This window comes from Lissotriton vulgaris, chromosome 3_1, assembly GCF_964263255.1.
Source record: "Lissotriton vulgaris chromosome 3_1, aLisVul1.2, whole genome shotgun sequence".
Taxonomy (NCBI): domain Eukaryota; kingdom Metazoa; phylum Chordata; class Amphibia; order Caudata; family Salamandridae; genus Lissotriton; species Lissotriton vulgaris.
The window spans coordinates 157,735,522-157,761,238 of NC_141689.1; the positions used below are offsets into that span (position 1 = coordinate 157,735,522).

The 25,717-nt window shown below is 48.6% G+C and overlaps 1 protein-coding gene across 4 annotated transcripts in view; it reads left to right on the forward strand.

Annotated features, from left to right (window-relative positions):
- Positions 1-25,717, forward strand: part of ATOSB (atos homolog B) — a 373,752-nt gene that overhangs the window by 117,558 nt on the left and 230,477 nt on the right. For all 4 annotated transcript variants that reach the window (XM_086960246.1, XM_086960245.1, XM_086960248.1 and 1 more), the window contains exon 2: positions 13,487-13,736. The gene's annotated coding sequence lies outside the window, so the exon portion shown is untranslated. The remainder of the gene's footprint in view (positions 1-13,486; positions 13,737-25,717) is intronic.

The window sequence follows — 25,717 nt, forward strand, 5'->3', positions numbered from 1 at the left end:
TTGATCAAATCGTGTGAATTTTAACTTTTAAGCAATCTAAGTAGCTGTCCATGGGGTCTCCTGCCATTCCTATAAAAAAAAAGTACTCTAGTTTTCCGGCTCTTGGGTGAGTAAATATTTTTATTGAAGCTTGATAACCCAAACAAAAGAGGGCCCCTGAGCAAACAAGTAACAGGCAGAGAAAATAGGGGAACAAATGCGCCAGCGAAAAAACAAAGAAAACTGCCTGACCAATTCAATTAGCGGAATATCTCCACGTACTCGAAGGATGCTTGCAAAGTCATCTCAGAGTCACAGTATATATGTAAATATATTCAACATAAATGTTCAGAGAACGCATGGAAAATCATCATCATCCGTATTTTTATCAAAATATAAATATTATCATATCCATATAATTATATCCATACACATCACAAAACAAGACATTGCAAAAATGCATAGATAGATAGAAAAAGAATTACCATAAGCATTTATAAAAGCTTATTCCAAGGGCTTGTGGATTGCGCTGTTTTAATTCTGAACTGAACTTGGTCTGCCCAGCAGCAAAGGGGTGCAACACTACCTTAGCAATGCCCACCGGCTTGGTGGCATCATAAGCAGTAGCCGCTTGAAATGGAGCTACCTTTTGGCAGCTGCTGCTTCAGAGTTACCTGCCTTGATGAACAACCCATTGCTTAAATGTATGTCCTGTGATCTCCCTTTGACCTTGCGTTGTTAACATTACCTAAGTGGCTTTGCTATGCATGATTGTCTTTAGGCACAAGTAATAATAGTGTTGTCCCAAGGGATAAACAGCCTGATTCATCAAGCCGAAATCGGCTCGCAAAGGGCAAGATTCTGAGAATCTGGCCCTTTGCGAGCGCTGTTTTTGCATTTGGGATTCATCATCCCAAATGCAAAAATCGGTAATAGCGATGTCGCAATTTTGCGAGGAATTACATTTAAGGAATCTCTATTTGAGATTCCTTAAATGCAATTCATCATCCATTAAAATGCGAATTCGCAATTTCGGCCCGCTATTTACCGCGAGGTCAAACCTCGTGGTAAATAGGGAAAACTTAGAAAAATGCTTTAAAAGCATTTTTCTAAGTTGCATGTTGCACACACACATGTCCTTTGGACATGTGTGTGCGCAACACCTGTTTGAATTTGCATTTAAGGGGTGCTACAGGGTGTCCTTTGGACACCCCTGGCACCCTTTAAATTTCTATCTTATTTGCGATTAGCTAATTGCTAATCGCAAATAAGGAATACTCCCCATTCATTCCTATGGGCCTTTTGGCCCATAGGAATGAATGGGGAGTTACTCCTTATTTGCGATTAGCGATTAGCTAATCGCAAATAAGGATTGTGTAGGAATCTCAAATCTTTTTGCGATTTCTACATGAATCCCGTTTTGCGAGTCTAATAGCGATTCCTTATGAATCGCTATTATAGACTCGCAAAACGGGTCTATGGTGAATCAGGCACAAAGACATGTTTTAGTTAGTTTGATGGTTTATGTAGCACATACTCTGCTTTTCAGCCATTTCTGAGCTCCTGCAGGAGTAGAAGGTACGAACACATGGGTAACAGTTGGTGATTGGTCGGAGGTCTTTCAACAGCAATTCCATTTTAAATACAGACAAACTTTTGATTTGCACTTTAAGTTGTGAACATTGTGTGTGTTTTTTTATTTTTATGATGCATCTACTGAGGGTAGGCTGCCTTAGTCTGGCGTTTGACCAGTGAAAAAGTGAGTAGCCAGTTGCAGGGCCCCTTACTGAGACAAAGCGTGTTATTGAGCACATGTCCTTGCAGCATAGCCAATTACCATGCTGTGCAGTGATTGCCAAAAGTCCAGGCCACTGGAATTATGCGGCAGGAGAGAGCCGAATTATGAGACAGAGTTGAGTAAAATATGCGGAAAGAAAGGGAAAATGATGCGGCAAAAAAAGAGAAAATTATGCACCATAATGCAGAACATTTTAAAATAGTATTACTTCATTATTTCATAATTTTTACACTTGGTAACACTGTCTGGACATTGGCTGCACCTCATTAGTACTGGTATAATGTCCAAATATAGCAATAAGCAACAGAAAAGTGACCAGTGCTGCTTTGTAAAGACTTGGGTTCCGTGCTCTACATGCCACCGGAGTCAAGCTAGCCTAGCTGAAGAGGGGTGATACCTCCAAACCAGTACAAGGATGCTTGTTTCCGGTCCAGGGAAGACCTGGCCTGGCAGTTAGGGCTGAACTGTTCTCATAGGGTGCAGGTCAAGAGTGATTTGCATATAGCTGGGTTTAAACTGGAATGGCATGGGGAGCAAGAAAACTATGGATTAAGGCCCAGACCTCTGTACTGGGGTTAATGTTTAACTTTGTTCAACATTCTGTCCATCAACTATTTTTTGCATTTCTCACCCAAAAGGAAACTATCATTGGCAAAGCCAATAGGTATCACCTATGCGAGATCTGTTGGCTTTGTCAAATTATATATATTTTTAGAACGACTGTAGACACAAGCACACTATATTAGTGGGTGTACAATACGAAAAAAAGGACCTTAGGAGCCAGGGGCCAGTGGAAGGGCACTGGCTGCAGACAGGAAGCTGTACTTGGTACATGCTCTAAGGTAGGGACACGCACAAAGCCCTGGGAGGAAGGCGAGGAGGAGGCGCCGACCAATAATAAGCAAGGAAACAAGAGTGCCTTAGATATCCAGGTAATGGGTAATTGTCTAATAAACCTTTAGCTGACATATTGAAAGAAGAAAAATAATCCTATGCAAATGTCTGGTAATATTTTCGGGCAAACAGTGATTCATAATAAAGATACAAACATTGTGTCTTCATGTAATAAACTATTACATGCAAAGCAAAATTCCACTGCTTATATTGAGACCGATGCTATTCTTGAATAAAAATATCGTCTTGTAAACCTATACTTTTTTCACACTTGTGGTTTCTTAAAAAAATAGTGACAGAAGTGCATGTATTCCAACAAATTGTCGAAGATTTCTTAGGAAGGGTGAAGTCTAACCCTTTCAAGGGTGAGGTTTTGCATTTCATGAATTTACCGGTGTATTTTGTGGTTACCCCCTTAAGAAACCATGAGTATTTAGGACATTTACATGATGTGCTTTAAAATGCACCAGTTTGCTCTACTCATCTTGGTGAGTCAGTTGCCCGGTGCCTCCCTGTTTGCGCAGAGTTAACTAGCTACTGTTGTTGAGGACAGCCTTTATGTTCTATCAGTTTGAAAGTTCAACAGCATCATATGATGTGTATATATATTTGTTTTCATTGTTCCAGATTGTGCACCTGACTATTTCCAGCCTCCTTTAAAAGCCAGCTGTGTTACTTAGAGGGCGAGTACCTTAGTCCGTTGTAACCAGTTAAGAAATTTCTAAGCCACCTCTAGTAGGTTAGATGTTTTTTTACTATGAAAATATTTGTTTTCAGCTAGTGTTTTTTTTCTTTTCAATGGCCACGTGGCCTCAGTACTGCTGCCTCGCCCCATGACAGGATGCCATTCCTGCATCCTATTTGCAGTGTTGCCTTTTTAAATTTCCAATCGTTGTTATCGGATGCCTTGGTCCAATTTGTACAGTTCAACTAAATGCGATTTGCACCAGGATAAATGAAGGACCAGGATTGAACATGTGGGATCTTGATGTGAAGTGCGTTGGCAACCTTGGGGCCAGGGTCGGATTGGGATCACAATTCGGCCCGGGCACTGACGAAAAAAGTGGCCCACATTTAAGGGGCGTGGCCCATATTTAAGGGGCGTGGCCCACATTCAAGGGGCGTGCCCTTTCATGAAACACCATTTGCACAGACAAGGAATGAAAGTGGGAGGATACTGTTCTTGCACAGGACACAGGGCCAGGGTGCTACATGCTGAGCAACTAAAAAAAATAGCAAGGCCCCTTTTTGTCACAAAATTATTCCAGCCCTCCAGCACAGGAGCACCTGAAAAGCAGCAAAGCCCAAGGTAGCCAGGTAGCCAGGGGGGAGGCTGAGGTGAAGCTGGTGCATGGGGAAGTGCCTTCCCAGTGTGTTCTGGCAGTTTGAGTATTTATCATTTACTGTAGTATTACCCTTGTACCTGTGTATGGTACTCTTTTGTAACTTGCACATGTCACTTTTCTCTTGTAACACACTGTTTGCTGCATCTCATTTTTGTTTGCTTAGATACTTGCACAAGGCCACCATTGCCTACGTAACGTTTGTTCTTGTGCTGGAGTGTCTGCCATTAATTGCAGTATTATACCTCTACTTGTATTTTGTACGCTTTTGTAACCTGCACACATATCACTTTTTCCTCCGGTAATGCATCGTTTGCTCCTCTTGTATTTTGGTTGCTCACTATTGTCACTTTTGATTCATGTAACTTAGCGTTTGCTCTTGTAACATGCTCACTTGTAATGTTCTCATGTTTCATTGCTGTTCCTAGTGTGAAGCGCTCTGACACCTTCGGGTAAAGTCCGCACTATATAAAATTGCATAAATAAATAAATAAAACAAAAAAAATCCAAACATCACCAGGCCCCCACAGCAAGACCCATTCTTCCTCGTCCACTATGCCCTGAATGTGAAGGGCTGTGGGCGAGGTGCTAAGACTAACGCCGTTTCTGGGCTGCATGGGCGCCAGGGGGCCGAGGTGAAAATGGCTCAAAGGCCTGAGAAACACCTGGCCCCCAGGGAGGCTGATTATTGCAAACAATCACCCCTGCCCAGCCTCAGCTTGATTGCTTGGCAGGGCAGGGGTGAAGGAGAAGCCACAGCTGACAATCGCTGTCTGGCCGCACAGCGAGGCTGCTTTCATTTCTCTGTTTCCGTGCCCTCTGTGGGCCGGTTTTATTTTCTCCCCTTTCCTAGTCCACTCTCTGTAGACTGGGACAGGGGAGGAAAAAACGGCCCACAGAGAGCACTGAGACACCGGCCCTTCGGCCAATCCGCCCCTGCTTGGGGCTGTGGCTGGGATTGGTTCATATAATTATGACATCATTACAAGGTTAATAAGATTGAAACTGGAGGCAGCTGGGTTTACTAGACGGGAACTCGTGTTATGGGGGTGCGTCCACGAGACAGGAGGAGTCTGCACGCACCTTGCACGCACCTGCCTGCCCCAGTCTCGGTTCTATTGTATCCGCCATTGCGGACTAGACAGTCTGAGTTCACTTGGACTCTTGATGGCCATTGTGCCCTGTCATTTATACCTAAAATGGCCTTGGCGACTCGAATCTGTTGAAGTGCTCACAAAGGTTTTGTAGCATGAATTTTAAGCCCTGAGCCGAGGTGGTTTCTGTTTGCACGAGCCTGTCGGGCCGCTAAAAATAAAGTAGTGGTAAAGAGTTTAATATTTACCGGCATCCTGCCAGCAGCCTCTGTGGCAGCACACTTGGCATGCGTGTGACGCATCACGCCCCGTCTGACATGCGCATGACGCAGCACTTCACTCTTGGCCTGCCCGTGACTCAGCACACTAAATGAAATGTAGTCCAGGCTGGGCCTGGAAAAGCAAATAAACTGCTCCAAAGTAGCAGGGGAGGGGAGTGACACGCTTGGCAGGCAAGATGGAAGATGTTACCAAGATATGGAGAATTGACAAAGGCCGAGGCAGTGGGGCACACAGCATGCTCATGACGTCGAGTGTGTACTTGGGAGATCTGTGAAACCACACCTTGCACTTACCATGGCTATGCAGCTTGGTGTAGCACTGGTTATGTTATGTGTGCACTGCGTTCCCTGCCCGTGTCTTGCTGCTACTGCCAATTTCAGCAGCTGCCATTACTACGTGTGATCTAATAAACTGCTGATGACATGTCTGATAATAATAATAATATAATCCACATTTGTAAAGCGTGAACAATCACCCATAAGGGTCTCTAGGCGCTGAGGGCCGTCGGGAAGATTAAGCAAGCTATTGCCCAGAGTCACATGGTGCTGAGCTAATCTGCCACCGGCGCCAGGGATCGAACCGCGATCCCCGGAGTCCAGAGTCAGTCACCCTGGCCGTGGCGCCACACCTCTCCCTGGTGACGCGCTCGTGTTCATTTGACCAACTGAACTATACAAATATCCGATATTACGATATTATGTGGTAGTTATACACCTGCATAGCTGTATGGCAACACCTGCAAGACTGCTCCTGCCAGCCAGGCGGTGTTACGCCTTTCACTTGAAGCTCATGCATAGATACAGCGACAAGAAGCCACCTAAGAGCTCAACTCTGGCCCCCTTACACAGCCCCTGTCTTGCCCAGATAGCCCATATAAAACGCACTCCCCCATACATGCGCTGCTGTAGGGCAGCGCGCTGCTTAGTCTGCAAAGCGCTCCTGAGTCCCACCAGGGGTAGGAAGCAGGCACGCCCGTTGTACAGCATATCCATGGCATAGGACAGCCCATTACATTTATATACTTAGTGCGTCATTGACAGGAGACCCTAGTTGTCATAAACATGTAAGTGCCGCAGTGCCTTACAATTAGCTTGATATAGTATTTTATTCTTCGGGTGTTCAAGCCAACTTACCCTTGACACAAAACATGTTCATTAACATAGTTCTCTGTAATTTATTATAGGCATGTCCATGATTCTGTATCTTACTCATGTTAAATTCATGTAAGCTTACCCGTGACAATGTTCCTATGCTTACCATGTCTGTCACAAATTATATTCCATTTAACAAAGTACCCGACCGATTGCATGTTCAAAATAATGTACTTTACACTTATCGCGACCATATCAACATAACTTTCCAATACACTTAGCATGTTCATCCCTCAGCATGTTGCGTATGACATAGTCATGGGAATGCAAAGAATAATTTGCTATGCCATGAATGAGTGCATTACACCAAACACCCAAAAATACAACATATTACCTTTGCATGTACATTATACGACATATTGCACGCAGAATGTCTGACTATCAGTTTATATTATACTCCAAGTCCATGGTGTAGTGCCATACCCACAGCGTCCATTTAATCAGAGAACACCTTACACTTAGCATGAACATCCCCATAGCAGAGCATATTACACTTAGCATGTGCGCACTGCCGCTTTCTCACAGAGCATGAGCGTAGCCATGACACAAACCATTACATTTCTCAAACTCGCATGTCACGCTTGGCATATCCATGGTCTGTGCGTCTCATAATCACGTCCATACCTGGAGCAGCGTCAGGTAGAGTATCCGAACACACACCTGTGTTGAATGCTCGTCAGGTTGATGCTGAAAGTTGCTGGCACTCTCTTTTAACAATTTTTATCTTTAGCCTCAGTAACTTTGTTTTTATTTTATTATCGCAATTTGTACCGGATTGATATTGCTGCTATTCCTCATTAACGCTGATAACGCTGCTTACTCATCTGCACGTTGCACTTTCACGGTGCCGGAAGGGGTGGAATCACAGGCAGGACACCGCCATTTTGGCGGTTAGTGTTCCAGTCTTTTGCAGCCTCACAACATACATTTTCACGATGCCGTGACCGCGCAGCGGGAGCACCGCTGGCACCCCAAAGGCAAGCCTGTCTGCGCCCGTCCGCGCTAGGTCTGGGCTCAGGGCCTGTCCCCCTGGCCCTTCTACACCAGTCATCAGTTACTATTCCAGAGAGCAGCTACTGGGTTGGGCCCGGAAGGAGGCGAGGCCGGCTGTCCAAGGGTTAACCCTGAATCGATCAGGGAAGCGCAGGCTGAGCGCTTCTCCAAATTTCATTATGTTCTACCTTGTTTTGTGGAGAACTCTATTCGCATAGGGTGCAATACTTCCGGGGGCAGGGCAAGTCAAACAGTTCAGGAGCCTTTGAAATGTCTCCTCCTTAATGCTAGGTCCTTAATCAAACACAGTGTAGAATGTGCCTTGTTTATTGAAGATCATAATATTAAATTAGCCTTCATAACGGAATCCTGGTCCAATGAAGAATCTTGACCCGATCTTGTTAAAGCCACTCCCTCCGGCTTCTTATGTTTTACACTTGACAGACCCATCAAGAGTGGTGGTGGGCTGGCAGTTACATATCATGAATCGTTGAAGCCTTCTTTCGTCAAGGCTTCCAATCTGGCATGTGAGGCAGTATCCATCACCATCAAACATCAGACCATGATGCATTTCACACCATTCTCCTCTATCGACCCCGGGTCCCCAAGGGTGTGTTTCTAGACTCCGTTGGAATACTTTTAGAAGAAGGGCTGTGCAATACGTTTTTTACGGTGATGGGAGATTTTAACTTTCACCTTGATGATTTTACTGACATTGATAACATCAAATTGCAGCAAATTTTCAGTGGAGGCGACCCTAAGCAATTAGTGATAGATCCCACTCACTCTGGAGGACATATATTGGATGGGATTTTCTCAATTAATCCTAACCTTGTTTATACTAAAACAGTACCACTTACATGGACTGATCATGCGGCGATTCTTTTTGAATTTAAACAAGTTAATCGTCATCTACACAAATCCCTTACTAAGGCCGTCACTACTATAAGGGCCGGGAAAAATATTAACAGCTCTGAATTGGGAAATCTTTTGAAAGCCTCACTACCCGTACCATCCTCTAATGTTGAGACCACTACAAACTCTTACACGGAATGGGTAGACTCTGTCTGTTGGAAATTAGCGCCAGGCAAACAACGTATTCTCAAGCGGGCATCGCCTTCCACCCCGTGGTATACAGAAAAAAAAAAACCATAAACTTGAATGTAAGAAGTTAAAGCGTGATTGGAGGAGAGGGTATAAAATCTCCGACAGATTACTATAAGTATGTCTTTCCAAATATAAAAAAACTGCTCTCATAAACCAAAAATATATATTTCGGAGAACAAATTAGAAATGCTGGACCTTCATCCAAGGTCCTGTTTAATACAATCTCCATGCTTACTACCCCCGCAAGCCCTAAAATCGAAAGCAACCCAGAATAATGTGAGACTCTGGCGGCTTTCTTTTTTCAACCAATCAATCAATGAACTTGTAGAGCGCGCTACTTACCCATGAGGGTCTCAAGGCACTGAGGGAGGGGGATCCAGGGGGGGAGGAGGGTGCTGCTACTGCTCGAAGAGCCAGGTCTTGAGGAACCTTCTGAAGGTGAGCAGGTCTTTGGTCTTTCGTAGATGGTTGGGGAGTTTGTTCCAGGTCTTGACGGCGAGGAAGGTGAAGCATCTGCCGCCGAACGTTGTTCGTTGGATGCGTGGGACGGCGGCGAGGGCGGAGCGAAGTTGGTGGGCGGGGGTGTAGAAGTTGAGTCTGTTGTTCAGGTAGGCTAGTCCGGTGTTGTGGAGTGGTTTGTGTGCGTGGGTGAGGAGCTTGAAAGTGATCCTCTTGTTGACGGGGAGCCTGTGCAGGTCTCTTAGGTGGGAGGTGATGTGGCTGCGGCGGGGGACGGTGAGGATCAGTCGGGCGGAGGCGTTTTGGATGCATTGTAGGTGTTTGGCCGGGCTTCCTGCGTAGAGTGTGTTGCCTAAGTCCAGCCTGCTGCTGACTAGTGCTTGGGTCACTGTTCTTCTGGTTTCGGTCGGGATCCACTTGTAGATCTGGCGAAGCATGCGGAGGGTGTTGAAGCTGGTGGAGGAGATGACGTTGACCTGCTTAGACATGGAGAGGGAGGAGTCGAGAATGAATCCTAGGTTGCGTGCGTGGTCTGTCGGTGTTGGAGCTGTTCCCAGTGTGGTTGTCCACCAGGAGTTGTCCCATGTAGAAGGGGGGGGCCGAGGATGAGGACCTCCGTCTTGTCTAAGTTCAGCTTCAGGCTGCTGTTCCTCATCCACTCGGCGACAGCCTTCAATCCCTCGTGGAGGTTGGTTTTGGCAGTGTGTGGGTCCTTGGTTACGGAGAGGATGAGCTGGGTGTCGTCGGCGTAGGAGATGATGTTCAGATTGTGCTGGCGGGCCACTTGTGTGAGGGGGGCCATGTAGACTTTGAACAGGGTCTGGCTTAGGGATGAGCCTTGGGGTACGCCACAGATGATGTCAGTGGCTTTGGATCGGAAGGATGGGAGGCGTACTCGTTGGGTTCTGCCAGAGAGGAAGGATGTGGTCCAGTCCAGGGCCTTCTTCTGGATTCCGGCTTCTTGGAGGCGTGTTCTTAGTGTGCGATGGCAGACTGTGTCGAAGGCGACTGACAGGTCGAGAAGGATGAGGGCTGAGGTTTCGCCGTTGTCTAGTTGGTGCCTAATGTCGTCTGTGGCGGCGATGAGGGCTGTCTTGGTGCTGTGGTTTTGTCTGAATCCGGACTGGGAAGGGTCTAGGATGTTGTTGTCCTCGAGGTGACGGGTCAGCTGTATATTGGCGATTTTCTCGATGACCTTCGCCGGGAAGGGGAGCAGGGAGATGGGCCGGAAGTTCTTGAGGTCTTTGGGGTCCGCCTTGGGCTTCTTGAGGAGGGCGTTGATTTCGGGGTGCTTCCAGCTTTCCGGGAATGTGGCTGAGTCGAAGGAGATGTTGATGACCGTCCGTAGTTTGGGTGCGATGGTTGTGTCAGCTCTGTTCAAAACGTGGTGTGGGCAGGGGTCTGACCGAGATCCTGAGTGGATGGAGTTAATGACCTTGCGTGTCTCGCTGTCGTTGATGTGGGACCAGGAGGTCAGCTGGTTGGACCAGGTGGCGTTCGGGGTGGGGTCTGTTGCGGTCGGGGCGTATGAGGTGTTGAAGCGGTCGTGGATGTTGGTGATCTTGGGATGGAGGAAGGTGGCTAGTGAGTCGCACAGATCTTGCGAGGGTGGGATGTCGTTGGTGTTTGTGCTGGGGTTGGAGAGTTCCTTCACTATGTTGAAAAGCTCTTTGCTGTCATCCAGGCGGGTTTTGAAGGATGATCTCTTGGCTGTTCTGATGAGGTGGTGATGTCTGCTGGTGGCGTCTTTGTGTGCTGCGTGGCTGTCTGGTGTGCGGTCGTGGAGCCATTTCTTCTTCAGCTTCCGGCACGTCCATTTGGAGGTCTGGAGTTCTTCAGTGAACCATGCGGCTTTCTTGCTGGAGTGGTTGATGGAGGGTTTCTTGAGCGGGGCGAGGGTGTTGGCGCAGTCGTCGATCGATTGTCTGAAGTTTCGGGCGGCGGCGTCTGTGTCGGTGGGTGAGTTCTGGGCGAGGGTGGAGGTCAGCTGGTTCTCGATGACTTTGCTCCAGCAGCGGCGAGGCAGTTGTTGGGTGCAGTGGTGAGTGGTTGGTTCCTTGAAGGTGAAGTGGATGCAGCGGTGGTCGGTCCAGTGGAGTTCGGTGGTGTGTTTGAAGGCGACGTGGGTGCTTGTGGAGAAGACTGGGTCAAGCGTGTGGCCGGCGGCGTGGGTGGGTTCGGTGACGAGTTGTCGGAGGCCGAGGTTGGCGATCAGGGTGGAGGAGTTGGCATCGTTGTTGTTCTCGAGGTGGAAGTTAAGGTCCCCGTGGAGGATGTAGTCCATGGAGGCCAGTGCGTGGGTGCTGGCGAGGTAGGTTATGGAGTCGCTGAAGAGGGCCTGGGGTCCGGCGGGTCTGCAGACGAGAGTTCCTCTGAGGGTGGTGTTGGGGTCGGTATGGATCCGGAAGTGCAGGTGTTCGGTGGGGTGGAGGGAGTCGTCTGCGAGGGTGTGGACCTGGAGGATGGACTTGTGGACGATGGCTAATCCTCCTTCAATTCCGTTGGTGCGGTCTCAGCAGGAGATCTTGTAGCCGTCTGGGATGGCTACGGCGATGTCGGGTGTCGAAGAGTCGTTCCACCAGGTCTCGGTCAGAAAGGCAACGTCTGGGGCGGAGGTGTCGTGCAGGTCCCAGAGCTCGACGGCGTGTTTGCATGCGGAGCGCGTGTTAAGGAGTATGCAGCGGAGGTGGTTGGGTCCGGTCCTTTGAGGTTTGGTGCTTCTGTCTCATATGAATTTGCAGGGGTAGCAGGAGAAGGGTCCGTGGGTGCGTTTCGGGGTGGCCTGGAAGCAGCGGTGGTCTTGGTCGGTGTTGAGAGCGTGGAGGGTGTTGGCGTCGTAACGGAGTCTGGCGTCGTGGCAGGGTCCAGGGGTCCATAGCGTTTTTTTACCTCTAACTTTATTTTTTACTTAAACTGCAGCTCCCTGTCAAGTTGTCGCTTGCCCCATTCCACCCTGTCCCACATTGTTGCTTGCCTCTTCTCTCCTACTGCCCTGTCCCAAATTGCTTGCCCGTCCCATCTCAGCTAAAAAAAAATCCATTGACAAAGCCATGTAACTCTTGCATATGTGAGCGCTAATTGACTTTGTCAGTGGTTTTCTAATTTCTTTTGCCATATTGTGCTGCAAAGCAGCAGCGCTGCTTTACAGTTGAAAGTTTAATGAAGCGGTGACCACTGAGAACATTACAGTGCTAGGAGTGGGCAGAACTCATGGAGTTCACTCTGCAGAATTTAGCAAACTTGCAGAAAAACTCTGCGAAATTCCCCCAACAGGCGGAAAATATACAGCTTGTGCTGCTCGCCCGACCATTTTGTGCTGGTATCTCAAGCAGCGCTGAAAGCCATCGCAAACCGCACCATGCATTGCATAAGAGTGCCCGGCAGTTCGAGTTGATTTTGTTGCCGTTGGAGTAGAAAATCTACTCGAGCTGCAGCAAATCTACTTGAACAGCGGCCCTCTAACCACAACGCCTTGCGAGCGCCTGCGACCGCCTGCATTAGAAAATCATGATCGGGAAAGCCAAATCTCGCTCGCCAGAGCACGTTTTCGGGAGTATCGTGGGGGGACATTCTGCCACAACGCGATTGACGGAAATTGGCCAGAACTCGGCATTAAAGAGTAATGCAGAGTGGCCGAAATTCCACCAATTCCACAGGCGGAACGGAACATTCTGCCCACCCCTGCACAGTGTTTTGTTTTGTTTTTGTCCTGCTTTTTAAAATTTCAGCCAGGCTGCTGTACAACATGGCTAAAAAACATTGACTAAGCAAGTAGATCTCTCATAGGCAAGCCCTATTGGCTTTGCCATTGCTTATTCTCATTAACCATGGGACTTATTTGACCAACTGCATTTGGATCCCTGCAATTTGTTCTGGGTATATATTAATGGTGTCTGCTTAATTGAAGCAGGATTAGTTGGCAACTAGTATGGTTACTCGAGAGTTAAGTGAAGCACGACTAGATGAGTTTGTAAAGAAAACTTGATAACAATATGGGTGAGCAGTGTGATATCCCTTGGAATGAATGTTGATCCTTATAAGTAGAATGAATAATAAGATTACGAATTTTAAGACCTAGGTGGCAAGAAGAAACTGAATCTGCCATTTTGGCCTGGCCTGATTTGGTTTGTCCTGGCATTTGAAAAGACCGCTGCAGAGCCAGCAGTCTGGCCTAGGAGTGACTTTTCTGCATTGGCAGAGGGCATGTGAGAAGTACAGGGATGAACGTCCATTGCCCTTGGTTTGAACTCAGTTGCTCGGAGTCTACTTGTTATATCGTTTGCAGGGGCAGACACGTTGTGCCTAATTCATTATTTTGTGTGATCTTGTGTAGAGTTCTGGGCTGAGGTTTGTTTATTCATTGTGCTTTGTGTTTCTACCCATCAGGTTCAACGATGACCTCCGTTGCGTGTGGCCTGGCTTGGCAAGGTGGCATTGTCGGATGGGCATGCTGCAGAATTGTTTCCCTTTTGCAGTGACTGTGACGTTGGTGCTACCTGTCCCTCCTTGAGCCCTCTAAGTGGAACGAAAAGGCCGCCTGCCTGCTGAAAATGCTTGGCATAGAGTGTGCAGTTTATCCTGGAAGGTGGTGGAGCCTGCCGCACAGGATTTCTCTGTGGCCATGGGGGAGTGCCAGGTGAGTGACTATGGGGGGAGTGCCAGGTGAGTGGCCAGGGGGTGGCGAGTGCCAGGTGAGTGGCCGCCGGGGGGAGTGCCAGGTGACTGGCCCTGGAGGTAGTGCCGGATGAGTGGCCATGGGTGCCAGGTGAGTGTCCGTGGGGGAGCAGGGGAGCCAGGTGAGTGGCCGTGGAGTGGAGGGGGGAGTACCAGATGAGTGTGGCCATGGGGGGAGTGGCAGGTGAGTACATGCTGGCTATGCCCTTGGAGTCGAGCCTGTGATATCTTGACACAGACCAGAACCTGTTTTTTTTTTTCTCACAATGTGAAATGATAACTGGAAATTAAAAAATGTTAACTTCGCTTCACTAGTATTAGATCAGAATACTTCCAGGCTGCTGTTAGCTTGTCAACTGCAAACAGGCTTGGAACCTTATCTTCAATTTAGTTAAACATAGTTTATGACCGTACATTCAGTTTTTTTTTTTTAGAAATGGGAGTGGTTGGCAATCGATTTGTGTTGTTCTTGTTCATCTTCGCCGAGGTAGTTCTTCTCCAGTCCCTATCAGAGAGCTGCCGTCTGTGTTCGGCTAAGGAGATCTCCACTGTCCACCCACACGAGGCTGGAAGTGAGGAGCAGTCTTGGATCTGCTGACCATGAGCAGAACAAAAATAGGGCAGTGTTTCCCCTGTGAGCCGAGCTTACACCGTCATCGCTGGAGTGCTTGGCCCTCCTGCTTCACTGCCTGCACTGAGTTTAATAAAATAGGAAGATTGTTGTACTCAAAGAGAAGATGGATACTTCAAGTTGGATAGATCAAGTTACTTTACTTAAGTTAGTTAGTTAAGATATAAAGGAAACCCCATCAGGAGCAGCTGTCCTGCTGCTCAGCCCTCACTCAACTGACATTCACAGCACAGCAACATTCCAATCATCCAACAATCCATATGACATACATACCAGCTGAGCAGCAGGGAAAAACAAGTTATAACATATCTCCCTTCGTTATGGGTACAATTGCAAATAAGCAATAAAATGGTTGTCAGTAAAATGCACTCCAGTACAAATAGTCAGTAATATTAACACAATGCACCAAAGTACGAATTAACAACACATACAATACATTTTAACACATCCCGCACCGCATTACTTCCTGAAATGAACAACTATCTTCATCCTACATCCTTATGCCACTAATTATACAAGCTGGCCAGACCAGTATAACAAGCAAGCCACAAAGGAACCAACTTAATGCAACAAATATCAGGAAACAACGCGCACACCATAAGTAACAGTACTCGCATGACTCATCCATACTAAGGGAAAATACACAATCACAACAAGCACACCTCAGCACCACACTTGCACACAACAAGCACTTGGGTAGCCGGGAAACCAGGTGCACACAACGAACCCAAACTGGACATATGCGACAAACAACTTGTGCTAATGAGTGGCTCAACAACCTGACGCCAACTCACACGCAAGATCCATTGGGAACAAACACAACCAAAGGGTGACCATATACCACATAGCCCCCACAAACATGAGTAATGAGTGGCCTAACATCTAGAGACACTCACACACAACACCAGTTGTGTAACAACTCTTTGGTGAAACAATCACCGACACCAAAACAAAATAACCAATGAGTGACCATATACAGCATAGCCCTCAAATAACCAATGAGTGACCATATACAGCATAGCCCTCAAATAACCAAGTGACCACATACCACATAGCCACTACAAACATGAGTAATGAGTCGCCAAACATCCAGACACACTCACACACAACGTAAGCTGTGTAACAACTCTTGCTAAATTAACTTCAACACCCAAACAACACAACCAAGGGGTGACCATATACTACATAGCCCCCACAAACATGAGTAATGAGTCGCCTAACATCTAGAGACACTCACACACAACACCAGTTGTGTAACAACTCTAGGTGAAACAATCACCGACACCCAAACATTATAACCAATGAGTGACTATATACAGCATAGCCCTCAAATAACCAAGTGACAACATACTACATAGCCACAACAAACCCACGATATGCACAACACCAAATGTGAAGCAGCTCCAAGATCTCTACTCACACACAAAACCAAAAGTGAAACAGCTCCTAGATCTCCACTCATACACAAAACAAACTACACCATCCTCAAGCACCCATAGCATTGTACTGTAAGTCAAATTCAACGACAATTGTCTCATCAGTGTCCGCAGCGTCGTAATGACAATATGGTTCTCCATTGCAGTTACAGTTTTGTTGTCTTCTAAGGTGATAATCTTGAGATTATACCACAGGTATTGTCTCTTGTTACACGCTCGCAGTTTTTTTTTTAAAGAAAAAAAACGACACTTGAGTAATCTTCCTTTTTCTCTTCCTTTTCCTTTCAAGAGATGAGTCTTGCACTCTTTACAACGTTGTGCACGCAGCTTCCAATAGGACTTATTGTAAAACACTGCTTGATGCTACTTCACTCACAGAGTTGTGATTCGAAATCGTGCTCCTTCACTGAGACACGATGTATCCACAAGACGCGTTGCTCACTCCAGCACTTGCTACTTGCTTCTGCTCAACTCACCCGGTTCCAATAAAAACGGTGATCCTTCACTGAAACGTGATGTAAACGTGATGTTGCTCCGCTAAAACAGGTTGCCTAGACACAATAAACTGACCCAAAATGGCCGCCACGTAGCGTCGTTACGTCACTGCCGCTTCCTGGCGTGACGCTTGCTTCCATTTCCTGCTTCCAGTTGCCTAGCGACACCTTAACCAAGATGTCCGCAACGTTCGTTTGTGATACAATCACGCGCTGCTTCTGCTTCCCGCAACGCCGCTCTCAGATGCCTCCACGTACAGCACCATTCCAGGGAATCAACGGTGAGTTCCTTTTTGACACGCGCCACTCCGCTCGAGCCACTTCTTTACTTTTGAAATAAATATTCAAAATCACCGATACATCTAATGTGCCGAATTCTTCCTTTTTAGAAATAATCACACACTGCCAACACGCAGATCCAAGTTCCTAAACTCGCTAATCCCTTCTGTCATGTGAAACTTTTTTTTTTTAAACGGTTACAGCGCTGGTCTCTTCTGGCTTACAACAGTTTTATGTTCTTTTTTAACAGTCACAGCGCTAATCTCTTCTGCCTTGACAAAGTTTTATTTTGCCGTTTTTTTTTTAACAGAAAACAATGCTAATCTCACAGCGCTAATCTCTTCCTTTTTGACAGTTACAGCGCTAATCTCTTGAGCCTTGCCAAAGTTTCATTTTCCTTTTCAACAGTCACAGAGGTAATGTCTTTTGCCTTATCAAGATGCCAAATACTGATCTTCAGGCAGACTACAGTGATACTCCACACTGCCGCTGGTAAATTAAACAAATCCAATCTGGCAAACCTTGGTTTCAGGGCGACCGATGTCTGGGTCACTGATGGGGTTTGTTTGCCAGCCACACACGCACTTTTCATCCAAACTTAAATTTTCTTTTTTACCTTTAGTCTTCTTTCTTCCTCTTCATCAGTACCTTTTTCCTTCTTTCCTTGGTCAAAATGAAGTTTTCATATAGTCTTTTTCCTTTGCACGCGTTGATTCTTTTCAGAAAAGTCCCCAAATGTCGCCAAAATGTTGTACTCAAAGAGAAGATGGATACTTCAAGTTGGATAGATCAAGTTACTTTATTTAAGTTAGTTAGTTAAGATATAAAGGAAACACCATCAGGAGCAGCTGTCCTGCTGCTCAGCCCTCACTCAACTGACATTCACAGCACAGCAACATTCCAATCATCCAACAATCCATATGACATACATACCAGCTGAGCAGCAGGGAAACACAAGTTATAACAAAGATCCCCAATGTGGTCGAGCAGATGGAGGATGCAATCTTTAGGAAAAATGAACTCATACAAGTTTTAAAGTTTTTAGCAGAAGACGTTAGTATAAAACACCACAACTGGTCTTATGTTTTTGGACCCTTTAATCATGTCTTTGGGTTTGTTTTTTTGCTGTGAAAAGTCATATTATAGCACCCGCCCGCCCGGTTGATACCTTGGGTGCTCATGTGTGGAGGATTCTTCCTTCCCTGCAGCTGGGCTGAGTATAACAGCTCTCCTGACAGGGGTAAGGTAAATGAGATGATGGTGGCTGTAGTGAAGTAAACCCAAGTACCAGCCCTGACACCTACTGTGCTCTGGAGGGACATCTGACAGTTTAGGCCAGTTAAACCCCAGCCCAAGTCAGATGGGGAACTTTCAACAAACTAAGGCAAGATCTTCATGTTCCAGAATGCACTCTTTGAACTTGTGTTCAAGCATATGGTTGCAGAAAACCACCCAACTCTTGAATCAGGCCTGGGCGGGACACTTTAAGACATTCATATACAGAGACAGTTCTTTTTAACCTTCCTTTCACCGGCTCGTGTCTTCTGGCTGGGGTGGGCGCCGTTTAGATCTGGACGTGGTTCCTCCCTGTCTGCACCTGGTTGAGATTGTACGAGTCCTTTCACCTATAGATGTCCAGCTTGGGCGTGTGTGATGGCTTACTAGGTGCTCTTCATTGAACACAGATGATGATGTGGATAGAGCCCTGATGGGAGCGTAGGCATGCCTGCGACAGTGGCCTGTCCCTCATCAGCATCGGGTGTCTCTGAAAGGGTCCATACAGTAAAAAACAAAACAAAAAAACAAGCATTGGCAAAGCCAATAGGTCTAGATCTTGTTTTTATTGTATGTATATGCCACAAAAAAAATAAGACATTTCAGCACCTCTATGTGGCCACCATATGTTTGCAATGAAAAAAACATTCACTGATATGGATATTTTAGTAGTGATGATTTTTAAACAAAAAAACAGTCCTTTCAGTTGTGCAGTACAATTTACGACTATTTATTGTGAAGGTGGCTAGAAGAAATAATCACCAAATCAACCACCTACATTGCAGGCAGCTGCTGTGTCACTCAAACACTTTAGAACAGAAACTTTATGAAACTGTTCTTTTTATTGAGTTTTGATCGGACACATACTCCTGCGTACATCCAGAGGTGGGCGGGGTGTTACAAAATATAACCAGAACAATGTCCACCTCTAGCCTCAGAAGCATCAGGCTACTCACCTGTCTCCCGAGCAAACTACCCCAACTTACCCCGCACTACCCTTCGGTGACATACTAGTGAAGGGCTTGTTGTGATTTGATCGGAGTCCTCTGTGCACCAATGATACCACCCTATGGATCACAGATGCCAAAGTATGATCATGTACTACCCACTTACAAGGGCACCAGAGGTTTCTTAGTACTCTGAGATGTTTGGGGCACATTATTTTCCTGAACTCTGTTAGAAGTAGCGACAAGCAAGTTCCCCACCCCGTTTCGATCTCTTTTCCCTTATGCTCAAGCTTTTTAGACATTTTTCCTTGCAGAATATGTCCCACACCCGGTGCAACCCTGGCCTGCGGTTGGGTGTGCGAGTCATACCCTTTGCTGCTAGTATGACCGGTTTTTCTGCACCCAGTAGAACGGTTACCAGCTTCCCCTGAGTGGTTTAAGTGGATACATAAGTCTGTCTGCTACCCCAAGGAGTGGGTACCTCTGGTGATCACAGCAGTTTGTGTTTAAACCGGCCTTGGCTAAGGACCTCCGTACTTCATAATGCACCAAAGATCAAGCAGCTCTGGTGCTTCTGGTCAGTCACAATTCTACCGGCTTGACTGACCCCTTTCCTCTCTCAGCCACAGGTTGGCTTCAAGGCACTTCAGCTCAGATATTCAACTTCATCCTGCAAAGCCAGACTCCAGGTGATGTCCCCTCACCTCTAGGAAGCTGGCTGTCAAGCAGACACCAGCTCTGGTTGCACAGCACCCCTAGAGTACTCTGCAGAGCACTCCCTTCCTTGGTCGACGAGAACTTGGAACTGGAACAAGTGAGTCTGTGACTCTCGTGTTCATACAGGGAAAAACCACATGGAATGTAGATCCTCTGCACTTTTACATTTCATTTAAAGGACACTTTTCACTCTAAACAACAGAAATTGCAATTTCATAATTCTTCCCCCCCCCCCCACACCCATCTCACCCCCCCCCCATTTTTTTTGTCAAATATGTTTATTAACATTTTTATGTATTTTCAAAGCACAGTACAATGATCAATCAATATAACATGACAGTCCGGTCACTCCGGTTTATCATCTAGACATCATATATCAAGACCGAATATAACCACAAAGGTGCTCTGACAGTGTCACATGGATAGGGAATACATGTACAGGGCTGACTGTTATGTGTAGGGCCTAGCTCCGCGGCCTCCAGATTAGTTCATGCCTATCCGCTGATTTAGTCTTGTACAATGACATGCTTGTGGGGTGGATCCCTCTACTATTGGTCTGCACATAGAAATGACATTTATCTAACAGTTGTAAAGAAACTTAAACAGCGGCAAAATCACAAGCATATGTTTATGCTATTCCTCCTCTCGCCTCCCCCCGGGCTCCCCCCCCAGCATGCGCACCCCCTTCGGTAAGCGAGCCTGCATCTCAGGCCTGCATGCCCAGTAACTGGTGGTCTCCATGACAGATTATCTGGACAGAAGAACAGCCCGCAGTACGCTCCAACCCCCAAGAGCATCCACTTAGGTCACTTCAGAATCCAAATCGCTATCCCCCCGGGCAATTGTAAGGCGTTGAGCATGCGTTCCCACTATTCCGCCATAGGTTCTTTTCGGAGCCCTGTTGTTTCCTCCCTCCGTATGGCTATCCATTCCGCCCTGGCCCACGCCTGACGGGAAGAGACCCACGCCTGCGCAGCAGGTGGATCGCGCTCCTTCCACCGCCTCGTGAGGAGGCGCTTCGCCACCACTAACCCCAGATCTAGGAAACGGGATGATGCCTTATCTTTAGGTGTTCTCTTGAAGTGGTGTAAGATGTGCTCAGGCCAGTTGAAGGGAATAGTGCGGCCCATGCATGCCCCAAGCATCTCATTTATCACATTCCAATAAGCACCTAGTCTTGGGCAGTTCCATAAGAGGTGGAGAAGCCCCGCATCTAGTTTATCGCACCTGGGGCAGGACACATCAGAGCGGTGGAAATATCTATTGATGAGCTCAGGTGTGAGGTAGGCTCTATGAACGACGAAGAGCTGGCGAAAGCGCATATTGCGGGGATGCGCACCGGGCTTTTAAGGATTCTCTCCCATTCCTTATCAGCCAGTGCCTGTCCCAAGTCGCGCTCCCATTTGCCTCTGAATGGGGCCAAACTGGTCTCCGTGTGAGCCCTTAGCGACGCGGCAAACCAACGGACCAGGTGTCTACCCCATCGAGCCGTCATCTTTGCTACGAGTGAGCGGTGCAGGAGGAACCCCCCAGGATGTAGTCCATCCTCAGATACCAGCGTCTCATAGGCCACTAGCGCTCCATCTCTGAAGAGGTCTCCTAATGATTGGACATCAACCTCATGCCACTGCTCCAGAGTGGGACGCGTGAGAACCCCATCACCCCCTGGAGAGCCCTCCGAGGGTATAGCTTGCGCGTACTGGAGCACCTTTCGTGTGAGGAACAGGGCTCTACAGAAGCATTTATACACCACTGCCAGCAGTGGAGGAGTGGGCCTCTCAGGTGCCGCCAACGGGTGGAAGAGCTTGGCGACGCAACACAAAGAGTATGGTGGCTTGATCGTAGCAGTGTCTTTCCTACCCCTATCTGCCAGCCAGCGGGCAATCCACTGGAGCTGTGCGGCCAGATAGTAGTGTTCAAAGTCCTCCCCTGTCCGTCGGCAGAAATAGTTTAGTCAACGCCAGCCGGTGTCGGGATATGCCCCAGATGAAGTCCCTCAGGACCGCATTGAGATTTGCGAAGAAGGAGGCCGGAATGAACAGGGGTAGATTGACAAAATAGTACAAGAGTCGGGGAAGCATGACAATTTTGGTGAGGGCCACTCTGCCCGTGACCGTCGGCGGAAGTGTGGATCAGAAGCCTATCTGGGATCTGAGCGCTGCCACTGCTCGCCCCAGGTTTCTGTAGAACAGGTCAGCTGGCTTGCAATAGATCTGGATCCCCAGATACTTAAAGGTGTCATCCCTCCATTGGACTCTTGTGCCCTCCAGACAGTACTCTGGATCCTCTATTCCGCTATCAAACGCGCATAAGCAGGACTTGCCTACATTCACCCGGAGTCCCGAAACCTCTGCAAACTTACTCAGCAGCTGGGCCAGTTGCTCCGGTATGCAACTCACGCCACGCACAAATATCAGCAGGTCGTCCGCATAGAGCGAAACCTGGTGCGTAGCATCTCCCAGGGGGATTCCCGCACCTAAAGTCTGCTGCATCACTGCCGCCAAAGGCTCTATCGCCAGCGAAAATAGTCGGGGGGACATGGGACAGCCTTGCCTGGTGCCCCTGCCCACTGCCACCGCCTCGGAGATGTAGGGGCCCAGTCGTACACAGACTACAGGGTTTTGTAAAGGAGGTCAACCATTTGTAAGAAGCCTACGTCAAACTCCTATCACTTCAGCACCGCGGCCAGGAATCCTCACTCTAGGCAGTCAAAAGCCTTTTCCAAGTCCAGTATTAGGCATCCCGCCCTGGGCCATTCCTTCGGTGCCTCAGCCGCTACTCTAAAGAGCCTTCTGGGGTTCAATGATGTGGACCGCGCCGGCACAAACCCATTTCTGGTCAGGTGTATAAGGTGTGAAACCACCAGCGCTAGCCTCTCAGCAAGCAGTTTTGCAAGGACTTTGTAGTCGACATTAAGCATCGCCAATTGCCGGTATGAGCCAGTGCTGTTGGATCTCTGTCTGGCTTAGGCAACGAGACCAGGAACGCCTCCCGCTGAGATGGCGGAAGCAAGCCCTCATCAATTGCTGTTTTGTACATGTGAAGTAGTATGGGTGCCAGGGATTCCTGGTAGGCCTGATAGTATTCGGCAGGCAGGCCATCCGGCCCCGGGGTCTTCCCAGTTGCCAGAGCTTGGATCGCTTCTCCCACTTCCTCCAGTGTGAGGGGGGCATTAAGGGCCTCCGGGACTACAGGTAGGGTGACCAAGTCTAGAAAGTCTGCGAGCGCTCGTCTGGGACCAGTTCCGCGAGCCGTATACAGCTGTGCGTAGTGACTGACCAAGGTGCGGTGGATTTCATGCTGCGTATACACCACCTCCCCCTCTGCAGTGCGAAGAGCTCCGATTGGGGTGCCGCGGCCCTCTCTCTGTATCAGCCAGGCTAGCAGTCTGCCGGCCCTATCCGCCCTGGCGTGCGTTCTGGCTGTGTGCGCCGTATAGTTGTGGCATCTCAGCTGCTCCATCAGAGCTGCATGCCTAGCGCGCAGGTCACTCAGCGTGAGCGAGTGTTCTACGGTCCCTTCGCTCTCCCTCTCGTGCTGCAGAGTTCATTTTCCAATCGCGTTAGGGAAGCGGACAGTGTCTTGTGTATGTTCCATGAGGCCCCCATGCAGTGCCCCCGGATGGCTGTTTTGTGTGCATCCCATTCCACTGCAGCACTACTTGCCGATCCCCCGTTACCTCAAAGTAGTCAAGGATAGCCGTGCCTAGCGAAGAGCGGAACTCAGGGTCTTCAAGCGCCGCGGGCGGTAGCCTCCACTTGGGCACGGGTGAGCGGTCCGCCTCCCAACTAAATCTAATCTTATGGGGGTTATTATCAGAATGTGTTCTCCCCAGGTACTCCGACTCGACAAGGAGAGGGAGCAGCGATTGGGTGCCAATTATCCGGTCCAACCAGACATGTAGATCATGAACTGAGGAGTAGTATGAGTATACTCTGTCCACAGGATGTTGCACGCGCCATAGGTCTTGTACCTCCCAGTGTGCAAGCCACTCTCTAAACGCTTGTGCATTGGACGTCACCGCTGTAGCTCGGAGTGGGGGGAACGACGGTCCAGCCGTACGTCTAGTATCATGTTAAAGTCCCCTCCGAGCAACCAGGGGAGGCCAGCATATGGGTGGAGGACCTGGTTCAAATCCGCTAGAAAGGAGGGCTGGTCCGTGTTCGGGGCATAGAGGGATCCTAACAGAACTTCCTGACCATTCAACCTTCCCCGCAGCAGACAGTATCTTTCCTCTGGGTCCACTTTCGAATCCTTGTATATGAAGGGGACACCCGCTCTCACCCATATCAATGTGCCGCGCCCGTGCGCAGAGAAGGTTGTACCATGGAGTTGCCCCCGCCAGCGCCTTCGAAGCATGTCAAGTTCGACCTGTGTCATGTGTGTCTCCTGAAGGAGGGCAATCCCCACCCCATGACGCTGCAGGTAGGAGAAGACTGAGTAGCGCCTCGACGGTGTGTGCATACCGCGGATATTCCAGGTAAGTATATTAGTGTGTGTCATGTGCCCGTATGCGTCGCGTCCGCGCAGTTCCAGGGAAGCGCCTCCGGGCGGCCAGTGGATAGCGCCCGGTGGGGAGAGTAGCAATGTGCCGCATAACAAACATGAGAACAATTAAAAACATTTTAACGAAAAGGGCGAGGCCCGATAGGGCGTACGTCCAAACTTCAACAGTATCCACCCTCTGAGGAAAGTGGTAGGTCAGCGCAGTGGCTGTCTGGGTGAGTGTGGTGCCAACAACCAAATCAGCTCCCGCCCCAGTCTTAGACCCCCAGTCTGTGTGGAGGCGCAAGAGGGAGCTAGCGCAAGCAATCGCACGGTGCCAGCGTGGGTCATCAGCGGCGGAGCCCAGGGACGGTGTAAGTGACTAGCGCAGTCCACCTTAGGTTCGTCGCCTCTCCCGTATGTGTGTGGCTACATACCCTTATGCGACCTCACGTGCATATAAGACAGGGACCCCCCCACCCTCCTGGTGTGGCACCTTGCGCATCGCTAGTACAGAAAGGATACAATAAACAGCTTACTCAGAGGCAGGAGCCCCTAGTAGACCGTTACCGTCCACATTTCAGTCACATGAGTTGATCGGCCGTTTGGGGAGTCACCACTGGCATGTTCATGTCTTCAGAGAGCAGCGTTGGTGGGGAGGATGAGCCACTCGTTTCCGGATCTCTATTCAACTGGGAGTCCATTCGGCCAGTGTCGTTCACCACTCCCAAGGTCACAACCCCATCAAGTGCTTCCTGTCTTTCCAGCCTCATTTTTTCTGGACTAGGCGCAGCTGGGGCCGGGCCTCGGCGGCCTCCTCTCCTCCTGCGTCTCCTTGAGCTGCTCCTGCCACCCGCCGTCTTCCGAGCCTGTGGGTCGCGTTCCCGTTCACTGACCCGTCTCTTCCAACCAGTCCCAGACATCCGATGGGGCGTCGAAGAACCTGGCACCATCTTTCGAGATCACGCGAAGGCGAGATGGGAACAGCAAAGAGTAGGGCAACTCGAGCTACCTCAGCTTCCTCTTTACAGCCATGTACGTGTTCCTTCGTCTCTGTACCGCTGCTGTGTAGTCAGGAAAGAGCATCACGTGTCTGTTTCTCACTGTGAGGTCTTCTAGCTTCCTTGTCTCGCGTAGCACCACATCCCGGTCACGGTAATTGAGGAGCCTAAAGAGGAACGGGCGAGGCCGGGTCCCTGGCCTGGGCACCTGCGTTGGCACCCTGTGTGCTCTTTCAACTGCAAAGTGTGGGGAGAGCACCCCCGGGGGCAAGATCTCCTGCAACCAGCTCTCAGTGAACCGCTCTGGGTCTTTCCCTTCTTCTCCTTCCGGCAGGCCAACCACCCGTACACACCCTGTGTGCTCTTTCAACTGCAAAGTGTGGGGAGAGCACCCCCGGGGGCAAGATCTCCTGCAACCAGCTCTCAGTGAACCGCTCTGGGTCTTTCTCTTCTTCTCCTTCCGGCAGGCCAACCACCCGTACATTGTTGCGCCGGGAGCGCCCTTCTTCATCTTCAATGCGATCCTCTAACACATGCATTCTATCCATGAGATCTTGGAGTGCCGGGGTATGTGTTTGCACCACAGGTTGCAGTTTTTTTTTTTTGAAAAACCTTTATTTTAGCATTCAATAAAATACAAGCATGGGCCTACAACCGTGGGGGCCGGCCGCTATATAA